Raw genomic sequence first — 17,085 nt, 5'->3', positions numbered from 1 at the left:
TTAAACCCTGCCAGACAAAACAATTACTTGATATCAGGAAATGAACAAAGTTGCTGATATGATGGATAATGATCGATTTAACTTACTTCTCGAGCATTTGAGTCATGTCCGCATAGTCCTGGAGATCTTTTCGTCTCGAGTCTAAGACGATTACTACTCCCTGCTCAAGCTTAATCTCTAGGAGAATATAGTGGAAGCTGCACATGCATGCATAAGTCATCAATTACATTACCATAACCTGGACTAATAAGGGAAACCAAATATGCACAAGACAGTAACACTCACTTGAAGTTGTAAGGAAAGAGTATTATATCTTTGTTTTGATTTAATACCAACGATCGTAGCAAGTTGGCCTCGGCTTCTTTGGCATGTTTTTCAACCGTATATGCATCTATGAGATTTGTGTTAATGAACCCAATATCACCGATTTGTCTTTTCTTCAATTCGGCGATCTTCAATCTGCATAATATAGTGAGGATAATTATAAATACATGCAATGAAAGAGCTGACCTATATAGAGAGACTTAATGACAGAAGTAGTACTACTTACAGAGCCCAGTTTTCTACTAGTGCACATCTCTAAACCGGGACTAATGTGAATATTGCCCTGTGACCAAAACCCAGTTTTCTACCGGTGCACATCTCTGGCTCCTAGGCTCGGCTCATACCGGCCCCATTTTCATCAGTACACAGTGGGGGTTTTATACCCAGGCGCACACACCACCCGGCCACCACACCGGCCACTAACTCCACGCACGCACGCACTAGTCTAGCTAACAAACTCACTAATCCAGCCGGCTTTGTAGCACTGAGAGCGCAGTGCCTCCACACACAGCGCGCACGCACGCACATCACACAGGCTTGCTGTTGCACTCAGCCACCACCAGCTTGACCGCTTCCAACGCACGCACACTAACCAACTACATGCATCAAGATTAGTACTAACAAGGTGATGATGTGGCAGAGGAGGTTGTCATGGAGGGTGCTGATGCGATCCTCGCCGATCGAGAGGGAGTTGGTGCAAGGCAGCAAGGCAAGGGGAGTGTAACAGTGTGGTTAGCTGGGTTCGCTTGGCCTTGGTTAAGAGTTGTGTTCGTTTGCCCAATTGAACATATAACTCTAGCTACGCAACCCGCCCATCTGGAGGCCTTCCCGCGCGCATCATTCGTGTCCGTTGGATCTCCTTTGACTTTGGCTCCAGATCGTTTGATCATTTGACTGCTGGTAATTTTTTCTCACTGTGCAGTTACTTTTATTGGCCTATGACTAGTGGGCTCAGCCTCAAATGGATTGGCTGGGTCAGCCGTTCCCGTGTCCTCAAGGGATTAGCCACCCACTAGGTGCCTGCCCCGTGCTCGATGTGCATTCCTCAGCCCCCGCGCCCCCTCCGCTCTCTCCTCCCCCTCCCTGTCCCTGTCCCCAACCCTAAACCTTTTCCCTCTCCATCCCGCAGCCGCCTCCCCTAGATCCTCGTCCCCTTCACCCAGTCCTTCCCGCGGATCCAAGGCGTGTGGACGCGGCGGCGAGTTTCTCCGGCGGCGGTGGCAACCTGCAAGCAAAGGGCAGCGGCGGCGCTCGATTTGATCTGCAGGAGAGAGAGAGACGGAGAGGAGGGACGCCACCATGGGAGAGCAGGGCCAACATGGTCTTCGTGGTGGGCATGGAGGAGTAGAGGACGATGGCGGTGGGGGTGGGAGCAGAGTAGCAGAACTTCCAGGCGGCGCTCGCGTCATGGTGGAGTGGAGGAGCTCGTCATCCATCATCACCATCCCCAATCTAGGTTGCTCCCCCTCCTCCCCCAGTTATTATCTTAGTTCTCTGATTCTATGATTTTGATTTCTCAATTTGTGTTTTTTTCAGATCTGTGATAGAAAAGAAGAGAAAGAATCTTGTGGAATTTCATATCTGAGATAGGAACGGGGAGAAAGAATCTTGTGAAAGAGCATGACGAAAAAGAAAGGGGTGAATCATCACTTTCTCCCATTCATGTTTGTTTCCGCATTTTAATTTTTAAGATGCAGGTTGGCCAATTGTAACAATAGAAATATATGTGCAACTTTTGTTTGTCTACTTCAATAAAAATATATTTTCACTTGACCTCGAGGGAGATCGCATCCAGTAATTGTTTCCGGGAGATTTATTGGTGAAGGTCTAAACATTTTAAGAGTTCAAAAAGTACAAACAGCAGCATTGTATCCGTACTGAATACAAGTGATTTGAATTCTTTCAGTCAGTTAACAAGCAGTTTTCCAATTAACAAAACGACAGTGTAGAAACTCTTTTACTAATGAGATACATAAGGTGCATAATACTGGTTCAAACAGCAGCAGTTTTTCAACCAATTAACAAATAGTAGAAGTTTTACTACTGAGATAAGCACCAGTTTTTCAGTGTACAAACAACAATAGTTTTACTACTGAGATAAGCAGCAATTTTTCAGTCAGCTAACAAGCAACAGTTTTTCAGTAACATCTCTCATGTATACTTCCAATGCATAAACATGAGCAGAGATATGCTACAGTTTAGGCAAAGAATGAATCAAAAAATCGCAGAGAAGCAGCAAAATGAGTTCCTTCTTTGAGAGAATGCAAATCAGATATGTTTGTTTCAGGGTTCAGACTTCAAGATAACTAAAATGCATCCCCTAACTTTTTTCAGGCAAGATCCAGTTTCGTTTCTTATATTTGTGCTTCTTCATTGAGTGCTCTCCAACTTTCTATTGTTTACAAATTCCAAATAGAGCTCCTGGTTTGCTGTGTTGATTCGTACCATACATAAGTTGAACTTTGTTTTCAAATAGAAGGACCTAATAATCTACTACTTATATTATGGGACGGAGTAGTAACATGTATGTGTGGCGGCACAAGGAGCATTTCCTTCTGAGAAAATAATAGTAAAGATAAGTCGATGACACAAAGTACTGAATAAATCAATACTTCTAATGATCTATATGATACATACTTTCCATGTTACCTCTACTATATAGTTTTACAGTACAATGTCACATTTCTGATCTGTAGTGTACCTCAGTTACTAGCATGATATAAAGTTTATGGATAATTGCCAACAGAGTTCTCATATGTTTCTATGTGTCTGAATGTTCACATTCATCAAGTTTAAGCTTTATGTATAGCTTATATCTTTCAAGTTAAGCAGTCACACAGTCGCAGGTCCACCGTTTCATGATTTTTAATTTGCTAACTGGGTAAAGATTCCTTGTCCTTGGTGAGAGACGTGGATTCACATTGTTTCGTACCAGATGTATGAAGAACAAAGCTATCTTTCTTTATCTTTATTTCCCTCGACTACATATTATTTAACTGTGTCATGTTTATATCCTACTTGACATGGATACGGTTCTATGAGAGGTCATTGCTTATGCATCAGTCCTCAAGGTGGATGTTGTTCGTTTAGATATTACGTTTTGTTGCCATGTTTCCACATTAGTCAAAAGTGTTCATCTCAATAATTTATTGAGAGTGGCTTCGAATAATATGGCATCAAAACATTTGTTTTCTCTCAAGCCAATAATGAAATGATCTACGTGCATATAAAACGGGTACCAATTCTTGGTTTTAATTAGCTTCTTGAAAAAGGGGTGCAACAGGTCAATGGACTATTGTATTGCTGATGATAATGTTGTTTCGTATAGAAAGGAATTTTCTCCTTGCTTTCATATGTCGATATCAACTCACTGCTTGATTCAGGTGCTTTTTCGTGTAGATAGGGTGACAGGAATATTCCTGTTATATCTTTACCAGTTAGCACATGTAATCTGGTACTCTGTTTTCTTTGTCACTTTTATCTTCACGATGTAGTCAAGGCAAAAGGCATTAGGAGACCTCCAGAGTCTGCAGAATGGCAAGGTATGTGAATACATGTGACACTCGCTGTTCATTTCACTGATTTTATTATATGTCCAGGACTTCTAAGACTGACTTTTGCAAATATTTCTCAGCTTGAAAAGTTAAGTGATATACAAAGTCAACCCGAGTCACAGCCCAAGTTCATCATAGTGGCGTGGCTCCTCTTTTAAAGAGGTTGTTCATGCTATCCTAGATGCCACCGACATGTACCGTCGTGCTTTCATGAAAGAAAAATGTAGCTAGGTATGATTCGACCATCTTACTTCCTTTGGTTGACTGAATTAAATTTTAGATCACTGTTCAGAACAAAGATTCAATGATGGTGTTCAAATTTCTTAGAAAAGCATTGTCTGTCTATTATCCATCTCATTTAAGTCACCTTTTTCTTTGCCATTGTGTAATAGTAAGCATGGTTTCCAAATATAATTGTGCTTGCTACGATTTTAGTTGTATTGGCCAAGAAGAGAACGAAAATACAATTGCCGGAACTACTGTTGCCATGTGCTCTTTTATTAGTGTAAGTTTCTTAATTCCATTTCTACTTATTTTCTGATGGCTTCAGTGAGCTCTTATATTATACATGCAGTTTTGTTTAGAAATAGTTGTTTGGAACTTGGGGCATTAAGACTTCATTAACATATAAATCCTCCATGCCATTGTTGCATATCAAGTGATCAGGTTGGGAAATTTCAGCAAAATCATAGCATCCACATTTTTTTAGTTCGTGTTTGATAGTTTGTTTGTGGGAGCTAAATCCCACTTAACTATGCTCGAAAATGTTTTTCCACTTATTTCACCTTTCTTTGATAATCGGATTAATGTTTGTGTCAGTATCGAGAATTACATATTATGGCTGGATTATTTAATCTTTGCTAGAATAATGTTGGAAACAGGAACAATATCAAGGTAATTATCCACAAGGTACCGCCAAATATTCTTACTTTTTTGCATGGTCTATGGATTACTTAATGCAAATAACCTTGCCAGAGAACTGTGTCCGGCACACAACTGCGTCTCCAACCCATCCCATATACCAGCTCCTCCTCACCCCTTCCTCAATTTTCCGGTAAAAATCTATGCTTTGGTTTATGCTTACTTGGTGGAGGTGGATATGGATGCAGATGGAGAGGCACAAATTCACGGATTGGCCAATGAGATATGTAGATTGAGACAATATGACGCTTCAGATAAATGATGTGTGTAATTTGGACCAATGGTATGGTACCTTTTAGTCATGTTGTTTCCCCCCTCATGTAGCCTGCTGCTGTGCTACTCTGTGAAATATGCATCTCACCTTTTGTTGGTACTGGTTGTGGCTGCAGAAAACAGAAATCCAGCCTCCTTTTTTTGTGCGGAAATGGGCCCCTACGGTAAATGAAGCTACACTAGATCCACTTTACTTCAGCTATTTTGCCAATTCTTGAGGCTTCCTTGGTAGTGTAGATTCAAGGAAAATTTATAAAATTTATGCATTCTTCCTTCACTTTTTTGTGTGTACATGTTTTGTAATGTTGAGCTAACTCAGTTGCAGATAACAAGTGTGCTCTGTATTCAGTTTAGCTAACATTTTTTTTGCTACTGTTAAAACATATACTGCTTTTTAAGGGAAACATAACTATTGTTTTGTTTTATTAACCCTATATATATGAAAAATTCCTTCTAATTTGTTGTTCTTAAATGCTGAAGGAGCCTTTCAGTGGTACGTGCACACGGTTTTCATATGTATAACTGTAATGAACATGCAACACTGAGAAAATTTTATTTGTGAGTTGCATGACCACGGTGTTAGAATCCTTACCATTTATAACTTTTGTATACATGAACATATAAACACTCACTACAATAATTTCCCTGTTCGTGAGGTGTAATTTTTAAGACTAGCGGCAGTGGGGAAATCCTTATCACTGTTCTTTTATGTCTTATCTGGTTAGCATAGTGTTTGGTGAGAAATGATAAGAGCAATACTTTCTGTTGAATTGCTGAGATAAATATGCTCTTCTTTTGCAATTAACAGCTTGAGAAGCTCATCAATGCTAATTCAACTGAGGTTGATTGGGAACGTCCCTTCTATTTGAATTTAACACGACTTATACTGTCACAGTGGCATTGTGCAAGTATGATTTTGTGGCACTTCCACTGAGATCTTACAAGCTTTGTATGCTCTGAACAATTGGCTATAACTGCATAAGAATAACTAGAAACCTTTTTTGGAGATCTATTGAGGCGTCATGGCTGGTGTGTGAGACACTAGAGTAGAGACATATCCAGGAGGCGCCACCGTATGGAAGAGTCGTAATAACAATGGCGCAGAGCGCGTGTTTGTTCAGCATGGATGTGGCTGTGTGTTCATTTGTAGGCTGATAGCTTTATAAGAAAATTTACATCACTGATTCTGTTTTAGGTTTTCACTCAGACATACAGTGGTTAGTGATGTTAATGCATACATAGTCCTATATGTGGCTTGATGTTGCCGTATCTTTCATTCAAGATCTTGTGAACCGTGTTGATTTCTGGACCAATAAAGTGATATGTTATTAGATGAAGCATTCAAATTTTTATTTGTGTTCTGGCTTTGTATGTTCTATGCAGCCGTGTCCCTAGGGATAGATCCCTTGTGACCCTCCCCTGTTTTTGATGCCAACAACATGGTGCCAGGCGAGAGAATCATGATTCGCCACCTCTTCCTTTTGTTTTGATCCTACAGGAACACATGAACCTACCCCAACCTCCTCGTGTCGAATGAATGAGTCTTGCTAAAAATTGAGTTTTCTTAATTAGTATATATGGCTTCTCTGAACATGACATTTCTTCGTGTATAGGCCAGAAGCTCTGTTAGTTGTATGATAGATATGGAATTTCAATTTGATAGTTTGAACAATAGTTATCTATTAGTTATTGTTAGTCTGACATACTTTTGTCACCTTCTATCATGTTTTAAGCTCAACTGATGGATGATTTCTGCCATGTTTTTCTTCTTCATTTTCATGTGGAAGTATTAGATATCCTGGGGATGGATGTTTTATTCGAAGAATTCCCAGAAATTGTGAATCTCGGTGTACAAGAATCAACACGAATGCTGAAACATTGTTTTTTTTTGCTGAAGGTAATATTTTTTCCTGTTCCGAGGCATTTTCCTCATGTTTGCTTCTAAAATGTTACTTGCAAGGCTTGTATGATTCATGGAGTTCAATTAGCAAGGCTTATAATATTCCACCCGAAGACTAATATTGTTGCAAGGGTAGAGACATGCAATAGCGAGGGTTGCACCGGAGGTGAGGGATGGCATGGTAGAACTGGAGGTTGTCCAATGGCGAGGGTAGGGAAGGGCAGAGACATGTAACGGTGATCAGTCCTAAATATCTCAACGTTGAGTCATTTCCAATAGCCTTCTAGCAAGTTCATTCTTCTTCTCTGATTGGGTCGTGTTAGGCCAGAAGAGTAAAACTAGAGATGAAGGATAACTTATTAGGCAATTATGTTTGTTGTACTGCTTGGTATTTGTTTCGAATATGAATAACTTTGGTTATGATTTCCACACTGCATAGTGTCGTTATTATGAGATTATTGATTACTGTCACATATCTCTTTTCAATGCAAACATATATGCATTTGCTTTCGATCTTTAGTGCTTCCCTTTCTATGCTATTAAGAATATGACCCTTGGTGGCTGTATTTTGTTCTTGGATAGAACCAGTTGTGAAAATAGGGAGAAAAGATGTTGATCTTCTCTCGAAGACCACTACATTGATGCCTTCTGTTGATCATCGGTCTCTAAATATTCTTACTTGCATGCTTCGAGTGCTTGGTTCGCTCTTGTCCTTTGCGCCATTGGCGCAACGGGTCATCTTTCTACTCCAGATGACCTGGAGCTCAACAATGTTCTTCTCAATGTAGAGGCCAGCTGTGAATACCTTCAGCAGTACACTAATGAGGCCATGGTCAACCTTTAAGAGAGTGGTGTCTATCCTTATGGCCAGGAGCAGTCAACAGACGACGATGAGGACCTGCCAACCCAGAGCGATGAAAATGCACCGTACGACCCAGAGATGAGGACCTCACTTGATGATGAACAGATCTTCGACAGCGAAGGATACTGCTCTGAAGATTTCCGTTTCCTACCTGAAGATCACTTCTAACAGCCCTGCAAGAACCATCAGATCACTGCTATCATCATTAGAGCCAGTCGATGCTCCCTACTAATATAGTTATCTATAGCCATATGTAACATATATCCTATCGCACCATGGCACAGTCGGTTCTTCCGAATCTATCTGCTAAGCCTTAATGAATCTGTATGTACATGTGAACCTCATGATGTAATATGTCCTATCGAACCATGTCACTCTCGGTTATGCCAGATCTACTGCTGGATCTTCGTGCTTTGTTTATTTGTTTTGCTACGCTCTGCTGTGTTTAAATCATATGTCTGATTGCATTCTTATGCTTCCAAGTTTATCTCAGCATTATGCCATGTTTTTATAGTTTTAGTTACGTAAGTATGTGTGCTCACTGAATAATTTTAACTTATGGTTTATTACCATGCCACTCAAATTTTATTTAGCCCTGGCCTGCAAGCACCGTCATCTTGATGGATGATGATGATTTAATAGTCAAGGGGCTTCCACAGGTTGTAACTAAGCCATCCATATGTCTGAAAATTCCTGATACGTAGACCATTTGTGTTCCATCCATACCCAATTAACATGATAGATTCTTTTACATTTCCAATGAATGCAACTCTCTGCCATTTGTGTTACCATTAGCAGAAGGTACATGCTTGAAGAAGCTATTAAGCGGATCCATGGTACAATTCATGCATTCAAGCTCACTGATGATAATGACGACACAGTAATGGCATCCGTGAAAATTGATCTCCAGCCCCACAGCCAAAGCATGTTGCCAACCCAACATCTGTTCTTTGGAGAATCAACTCGGTTTGCCAACGATGCTATCGAATCAACATGTTCTGCTGCTTTGGCCTATCTGGTAACCATGGGCATCATCACAATAGACGGTTCCAACTCGACAAGCCTCAAGAAATGCCAAAGGGAGCTCAAAGCTGAGCAGTTTTGGTCATCTGTGCTATTTGAGCGGGCAGAATCCTTTCAAAAACAGCTCGCCTCTTTGACCGCGACAAAGAAAGGGCCTCATTCAGAAAGTGACAATGATAACAGTCCAGCACCCAAATGTGCACGAATTAGAGGTAATCACGCTGTTGTTCCGCTTTCCGTTTGCATTCTGACAATACCAAATGTCGTCTTACATACAACTGGCCACTGACATCTAGGATGGCTTGAACGACGCCACCAGCTCGCTTCCACTAACCGAAGAAGCATCAGACAAGTAACATGCCCTTCCTCTTGCTCTTCAGACTCATGCAGCTATATGCGTTACTCATGTTTGTTGTTTTCCCAGTGAACCGGATCACAGGGCCAGCAAGAAAACAAAGTCTCAGCCTACTGCCCGCGGGACTTTACCCTTCAAAGACTAAATGGATAGGTCAAATGTAAGATAGTTTCAAAAATCATTTCATATATAGTAATCTTATATTCACGGCTCGGACCTTGCTCGCCTTACACACAATTGTTGTCCTTTACTTACTTTGTATTTGTACTTATATCATGCTGGCTCAGTATTAGTTTCTTATGTATTGTTTGATACATATAAACAATGTGCTCAACATAACATTATTTATCTGGTGTTACATACTTCGATGTAGCCTGTGGATATGCCTTTGAATCTCAAAATCTAACTACTTTGTCATCCCCAACATCCAGGATACATAGACGGAGATCACGCTGGAATTTTGCCCTCTGTCTATGCCTCAAGTATCGATGATACCTCCCTGCACTATAACTACCATGTCCTCTTTATTCTGTTTATTCGGCAAATGATGGATTAGACGAGGATTTATTCAGACTCAATCTGTACAACTATGGAGTATTCATGCAGTCTTTTATTTAAGCTTTCAAATGAGTGTATTGGATGCTGGCTTTGAGCATTTGGCTTGCATGTTTTTTCTTGCTGTTATATTATTTATATATAACTTTTCCTGAATGAGTACCACTCTATATGACCTTTTCCGTGCTTGCAAATTTTTATAGGTATGAACTCCAACAAACAAACAAATGCTACTGGAGACTGGATAATAATGTTCAAAGAATTTCTGTTATGAGCTATGAAAACATTCAACCCCAACCACTATGAACAATTGCAGCGCCAATGGTCCACCAAGCATAGAGCCTATCAGATGAATCTCTCCCTGTCTGTCTTCCTTCCTAATAGCATTGTAAATATTCTATCGTAAGCTTCTTCGAATGCTATGTATCATGAATAATCCATGTGTACCAATCTGCCCCTAAATATATTTATGTTGACTCTTTACATACTTGCCTTACTCTCGCTCCTTGCGCCATCGGCGCAACGAGTCATCTAGTGCTATTAAATGCAGGTATCGTCCATCAAGAAGTCTTTTTTTGTTGGCAGGAACCATTTCTGTCTGCATCTCACTGTATATGACTTGAATACATAAATTTCAGTAAAATGGGCACACCATTACTCAGCTGAAAATTTTGTTTTGCCAACTACTTCACTTATGACCAATTCCTCTACCTTTGCATTCTTTTCAGGCACTGTACTGATCGTGAATTTGATATTATAATGCTCATGGCCTACATGTTGGCTAAGGTAAGCACCCTACAGTACTAGCATCATATTGATATGACATAGTTCTTCCTTTTTTTGCTAGCTAAAAGCCTAAAATGATATTGACGGGTTGCCTTGCGTGGCAGTTACTTTATTTGAGTGGTGTTCTTAGTTCTATCATAGCATCTTGGTTTTGAAAAAGGTGTCGAATTGATTTAAAATGTACAGTGCATATTTTTAGTTTTGTACTTTTGAATGACAGGAGTATGGCTTCTTGGTCTCTACAACCCATGGTCCGAACAAGGCCCGTAGCAACGCACGGGCATATGTATTAGTTGATGATAATGTATGTAAATATGTGCGCTGGATGCCAGCCTATATGCTATATGTATGTGATGTGAAATATTACATGAACTGTACTGTATACATCACAGTACAGTACATGCATTTTTTTAATTCAAAAATTGTTAGCAGCGGCGGATAGAGCACTGTGCTCGCCAGTGGTACATTTGCTATGGTGCACACATTTAGTAGTGGCGGTGCTACTTCATGCCCGCCAATGGTGGCCTTTTAGCAGTGGTGGGAGGTCAGTGTCGGGCTTGCTTGGGCCCCTAGCCCATCACTAATGCCCAGTTTGCACCCGTCACTGCTAGGCCTTTTCCCAGTAGTGCGTCACGACATAGGAGGATTGACATGGGAATAGGAAGAGAGATGGTTAGTTGAGCACTGGCCGCAGGGGAGAACGTACGTTGTCCCAGTACATCTGGAACGACATGCCGATCTCCCCCAACACGAGCTTACCCATGACCTTCCAGACCTCTTCCTCGCTATCTTCATGTGCCGTGGGAGAAGAGGAAGGCGATGATGGGGCTGAGGTGAAAGAGAAGACCGCACGAAGAACTCCTGCTCCCTCACCTCATGCGTCTTCGTGGAAGATGTCATTGCAAAATATCACGAGAGACATAGAGAAGAAAAGAGATTTTCAGGAAGGAGCTATCAATTGCACGTAAAGATCGGCAATAGGGATATTTTGGAGAAATTAATGAAAAGCCCTGCACCTAAAAACAAAACAGGAGTAGTGGGGGAACGGACGGGGGGTGGTTTCTTTGGATCAAAAGCGGTGGGGGAGGTGACCGCGTGAGGGATGGAAGACGAGACGAGACTCCCCCTTTAGGAGTAGAGATAAACGATCACAAGTCTTTCGGCACCGTTTGAATCATGTTATGTAATATATAAGTTTGTATTGGCCTGCTATGTTTTTATTGTGAAGCTTTGAGAGATCTAAGGTTCATGAGACGGTGTCTCGCGGGCGTTATATCAAAGACTTACATACTACACCATGAAGTGGTATGCTGGGTCTCCACACTCCGGCTCAGAGCATCGAGTTAGACTTCTGTATGATTCTGCCTGCTCGAGCTATATGACCTTGATCTTGGGTCAGAATCGTATGCATTTGCTAGTGGTCGATCAATGATACAGAGTGAAGCCACTTTTTTATTTGACTGCATTTTCATCACCCAACTCCTTTAGACTTGTGTGGGAACATTGGATACCCATTTTAGTTGATTTTTAATTCCATCTGGGATCACTGTCCAATGTTCTAGGCTTTTCGAGAGTATACGGCACCCATGGACCAGCCTATATGACAGTGTGTCCACGTGTGAATCTGGCCTTCACGTATAATTTCTATATGGCTAGTGAGAGCGATGATATGGGTCATACTATTATATAGTTTTATTATCTAGACCATCCAACCACTAGATCTGGCAGGTAGTTAGCAGCGCATTTAATGTTTTCTGTGTGAGCTTCCGAAAGTGCTGTATTCCTCGGGAGCCTACGAGCACCCGTATGATATGACCGCATACGCGCGTGGACTGCACGAGCTACGGAAGGAAGTGGCAGGGTGGTGGGGGCCTGGGAAAACAGGCGTGCAATTGACGGTCTGGACCGTTAGGCTGGTCATGCATACGTTATTAGTCTATATTACTACATTTTTAATGGGTGGTGTCATATGTGTAGTAACATAGATGTCTTCATTTATTGCTTTGTAGACTCATTTTGTATTGGGAAGCGTTGTGATGGTAACATATTAAGTTATTACCTATGTTACTCCCACTATGACCAGCTTTAGATTTCTCAGAATTTTCTTTGTATGACCACGTGGCCGCATGGGGCCCGGCCTGCTTCTAGACTGCGTTGTGGGCTTGTGGCCCGCTGCTTGGCTGTTCAGGTCAGCGGCTATGGTTCCCTCTCTTCCCCAACCGCCCCTCCCCCCTACCTCCTTTGCTTTACTGCGGCCGTCTGCAGGATGGCGCACACAGTAGAGCCAGCGCACCGGCGGAGTTGTGGGGAGTGGATTAAGATGTAATGTTCTTGTGATTGAAATCTTGGTCCTGATTAGATACAAATCCCTTTTCTGTGGGCTTGCTCTGTTAAGGTTATTCTAAATGACGGAGTTACTACTAATTGTCTAATTCATCACCGATGAATGGCATCGGTAGCTAGCTAGAATTGTTAGGGGGTGTTTGGTTCTAGGGACTTTTTTGGGTTGGGACTAAAAAAATCCCTAGCAAACCAAACAGGGAGGGACTTTTTGCTAAAAGTCCTTAAAAGCACCTCCTTCAGAGTCTTTTTCAAAAAGTCTTAGGGACTAGAAAAAGTCATAGGACTTGAGAACCAAACACCACCTTAGTTTTCTGGTAAAACGTCTTTGACCTGGATCCAACGTGCGCCTGGGAAAGAGCTCTTGTTCCTATCTGTGATTAGCCATTATTTTTGCTCTGTGTCCGAACAGTGCATACACTACCCCTAGAGTATGTTCAAATCTTGCAATTCGTTTTCGGAAACACTACGTCCACACGTGTGGGCGTTTGCATCTCGCCCACATACATGAATCAACGTCGGTTTGAGTTGCATGAATTTTGGCATGTTTTTGCTGCCACGTAGGATTGGGCTAGTGTGTGGGCATTCATCCGGTCGCCCACACGTCTATTTTCACAGGTGGAGGTGCTGGTGTGTGGGTGTTTAGCAGTTCGCCCACACGCCAGTTTTCAACGCACGCGAGGGGTTGGTGTGTGGGCGTTTATCAGTCCGCCCACACGCCCGTCTCCTCTCCCACACCCAAAGTTATTAGTTACCATGTGTTTTGCAGGGTACATGGCAACTGTCCTAGTATGCTTGTAAGCAGATGGCAACTCTCTCTTTACCCGAACATGTTATTTTGCCATGTCTTTTTGTAGTGCTACATGACAACTCCTACAGATACCACCGCGCCCACATGCCCGTCTCCTCTCCCACACCCAAAGCTGTCAGTTGCCATGTGTTTTGCAGGGTACATGGCAACTGCCCCTATTGTGCTTGTAAGCAGATGGCAACTCTCTCTTTACCCGAACATGTTATTTTGCCATGTCTTTTTTAGTGCTACATGACAACTGCCTAGTGTTAGTAGGTGGCAACTTCTAAAGTTTTTAAATCATGGCAACTGTAGTAGACCAGACCACACATGGCAACAGCTGCAGTTGTCCAAAAATGGCATCTGGCACTTGACCTGAGATGGCAACTGTAGTTGAGCAACCATGGCAACTGTAGTTGTCCGACATGGCAACTGTAGTTCAGCAACATGGCAACTGCAGTTAAACGAACATGGAAGAGGGTCCGGACCATGGCAACTGCAAGGACGCGTGGTGACTATCACGCGGGGACGTGCGGGACCATGAGACAGGAGGCCTGACGTATGGGCGTGTGGGCGTTATCTATTTTTCCCACACGCAGGCATGTGGGAGGGACCGCGAGGAAAAAAGGCGTGTGAGCATTACTTATTTTGCCCATACGTGGGCGTGTGGGCTAGTTTTCTTAGACACCACGCAAAACGTGTGGCCAGATCCCGATAACGCCCACACGTTTAGTGGTTGAACTGTTAGGGCTAGGAAAAGAAAGAGGTGTTTGCCCTATTTTCTATTGGTGATTTAATCAGTTTTGCTCGCCTCGCTGCAGTGGATGTTCTGCAGCAGGGCAGTACGAATATGCAGTGTAAACGTGGTGTTGTGCTCTAGCTATGGATCCTGACCTGTGTGTCTATTTTTGGACAGAGTTTGCGTGGGCGCAAATCCGACAGAGTGAGCACCGTGCGCTAGCAGAATCTATGCTCTGCAGAAATCGAGAAGAGGTTTCGCACAGAGGGACGGGAATGAGGTGATCAAACCGGAGTTGGGCACAACGTTCAACTCACTCACGTAGGAACCTGGTGTTAGATATGGGACCGGAAGCGTACGAATTCAACAACATGTATTCTTGGGAACACGGATTCGGTATTAGATATGGGAAGAGGCGCCTCAATCCTGAGACGATAGACAGTGCAACAGATTGTTTGTGGATGCTTGGTACTGAGTTGAACTATGTTGTGTAAGTTTTGATCTGCATTTTTCAGAAGTTTGTTCGATCTGACGCTGATCCATGCGTGTGAGCAGGGGAAACCTTTGTGTGAGAACACAAGATCGTGCCATTGCGAGTGTCCATCAATGATAAGGTTGCTATGAACAATGGATAATGGATGGTACATAACACAACACCGGGTGAAGCAAAACCATGTGCTGGCACCTAATTGTGGAGAGATGTTGCATTGGTCATCACACAAGCACATTGACGTGTACACGAGGGACCTGGTGCGGAACATGAGAAAGAACAACATTAACATTAGCAAGGTATACAACATTAGCAGTGGTTTTTTTGGTACTGTGGAAAATGTAGCATTCACGAATCGTTCAATGAGCACTTTGTGCGGGCAAATAAGTCGGGCGAGGCGGACGATGGTGTTGGAAAACTGTAGAGGTGTTCGATGGAATAGGTGCAACAGACCCAGGGTTCTTGTTTAGGGTGCAAGCAGATGCTGAAAGTAGAATTAAAAATCTGATGTGGACAACCAATGACAGCAGGATGAAGTACAAGCTATTTGGCAATGTCGTGACGTTCCACACAACATACAAGACAAATTTGTATGACATGTCGTTCGGCCTATTTGTGGGGGTGAACAACCACTTTCAGAGAATTCTGCTGGGAGATGAACAAGTGGAGAGCTTCGAGTGGGTATTTACATAATTTGTTGGATGATGGGTGCCGTGGCACGAGGAACTATATTGACAGGTATTTCTTGTGTGTTTTTAATTTTCAGTTGGAATCAGCTGTGATTGTTGTAACGATTAGTATATGTGACGTCAAGGCGTTGGAGTTTGTTTGGCTGGGAAACGATTGTGTGGAAGCTTATGAAACCCTGATGTGTTCAAGCAAGCCATGATAGTGATGGCCCCATTTGACCATGCCGATGGAATTGGGCTTGAGGACCATGCCATCAGCAAGATGCAAAGTCAATGGAGTGGAGGTGCAGAAAGAAGCTAATGCCGAAGCGGATGACAGAATGTCAGGACACAACAATCCGCTTAATGGGTTAGGAGGATGGAGGACCGCCCATGAAGATGAGGAATGCAGGGAGGCCTACGAAGGCGAGGGACAGAGCCCCTTATGAAGGCACGGGCAAGAGTAGATTCTGCAGCATCTGCAAAACTAAAGGACATAAACGAACAGCGTGCCCCCGGCGAGGAGACGATCCTAATTCCTGAAGTCCCGAGGAAGAAATGGAAGTGTAGCAACTGTGGTCTGGCAAGGCATTGGAAGAACACATGCACAAGACAAGCTGGAGGCCCCGAAGACGCGGTCGGGAGCTGCAGGGAGCTATATTTTATTTCGTAGTTGAATGCTTGATAACTTGTTTGACACTGTCATGATCACAGATATTGCTGAGTATTTGTTTTGCACTATTCCTAAGGCAAGGACCGAATTTAGTTGACATTTTTGTGCTTATGGCCAGTTGATGTCGTCCAGTTAGCTGGCAACCATTTACATTTACTTAGAGATTTTTTGCTAAAAAAATTACTTATAGATTTAGTTGGGGCTAACGGTCAGGTGGCAGGTCTTCATGCGTTCCAAATTTGAATGAGCACTGGAGATCTTTCAGCTGGCCGAGCTCTGGCGTTCTGACCTCCAGCTTGGTATGGTCCGCTCCTGAATTCAGGCAAGAACAGTGCAAGATGAAGGGGATCAGGGTAGGTGAGGGGAGAGATTAATTGCGACAGAGCGGACCAGCTTGCTTGTGACTCCGGTCCAGGAAAAATTGCGATGGGGAAGACCGTAGAAGACCATTGTTGGTCACTGCAGTAATTGACAACGGACAAGCGACTGACACACTTCAATATTGATGCCTTCAACCGCAACACATCACTCAATACGACTGTGTGCTGCGATCTCGAGGTGTAGAATCAGATAATGGTACCATATGCAAGTACGAGCCATATTGAATTTTCGATGACTAGTCTTCTATACATTAGATGTCGGGTCTCCACAAAGAATCTCCGGTCTTGACAATGATTCGGTAGAAACAATACAGTAGCGGCGTGGTACAAAGCTGTTGACTCTAATCTACAGTACTTAGAAAATATTAACATCGGCGTCTTCACATGCTGACTGGAATACTGATTCCATGTGCTGATGGGAACCCTGATTCCATTTATTGGAGATCATCAAT

At 42.7% G+C, this 17,085-nt stretch overlaps 1 long non-coding RNA gene across 3 annotated transcripts; it reads left to right on the top strand.

Annotated features, from left to right (window-relative positions):
- The first annotated feature begins 1,313 nt into the window (after nt 1–1,313).
- On the top strand, nt 1,314–8,302 carry LOC123054013 (uncharacterized). Of its 3 annotated transcripts, none has more exons than XR_006425999.1 (6): nt 1,314–1,780; nt 1,861–3,866; nt 3,959–5,082; nt 5,189–5,236; nt 6,866–6,969; nt 7,761–8,301. It is a non-coding gene; the product is annotated as an uncharacterized lncRNA (long non-coding RNA). The 3 variants fall into 3 exon arrangements; XR_006426000.1 differs by having other exon boundaries at nt 6,860–6,969; XR_006425997.1 differs by having other exon boundaries at nt 5,189–6,969; nt 7,761–8,302.
- The last annotated feature ends 8,783 nt before the right edge of the window (nt 8,303–17,085 follow it).

This window comes from Triticum aestivum, chromosome 2D (genome assembly GCF_018294505.1).
Source record: "Triticum aestivum cultivar Chinese Spring chromosome 2D, IWGSC CS RefSeq v2.1, whole genome shotgun sequence".
NCBI classification, from domain to species: Eukaryota; Viridiplantae; Streptophyta; class Magnoliopsida; order Poales; family Poaceae; genus Triticum; species Triticum aestivum.
The sequence above is the reverse complement of the archived record's forward strand: the minus strand, read 5'-3'. Positions and strand labels throughout refer to the sequence as shown.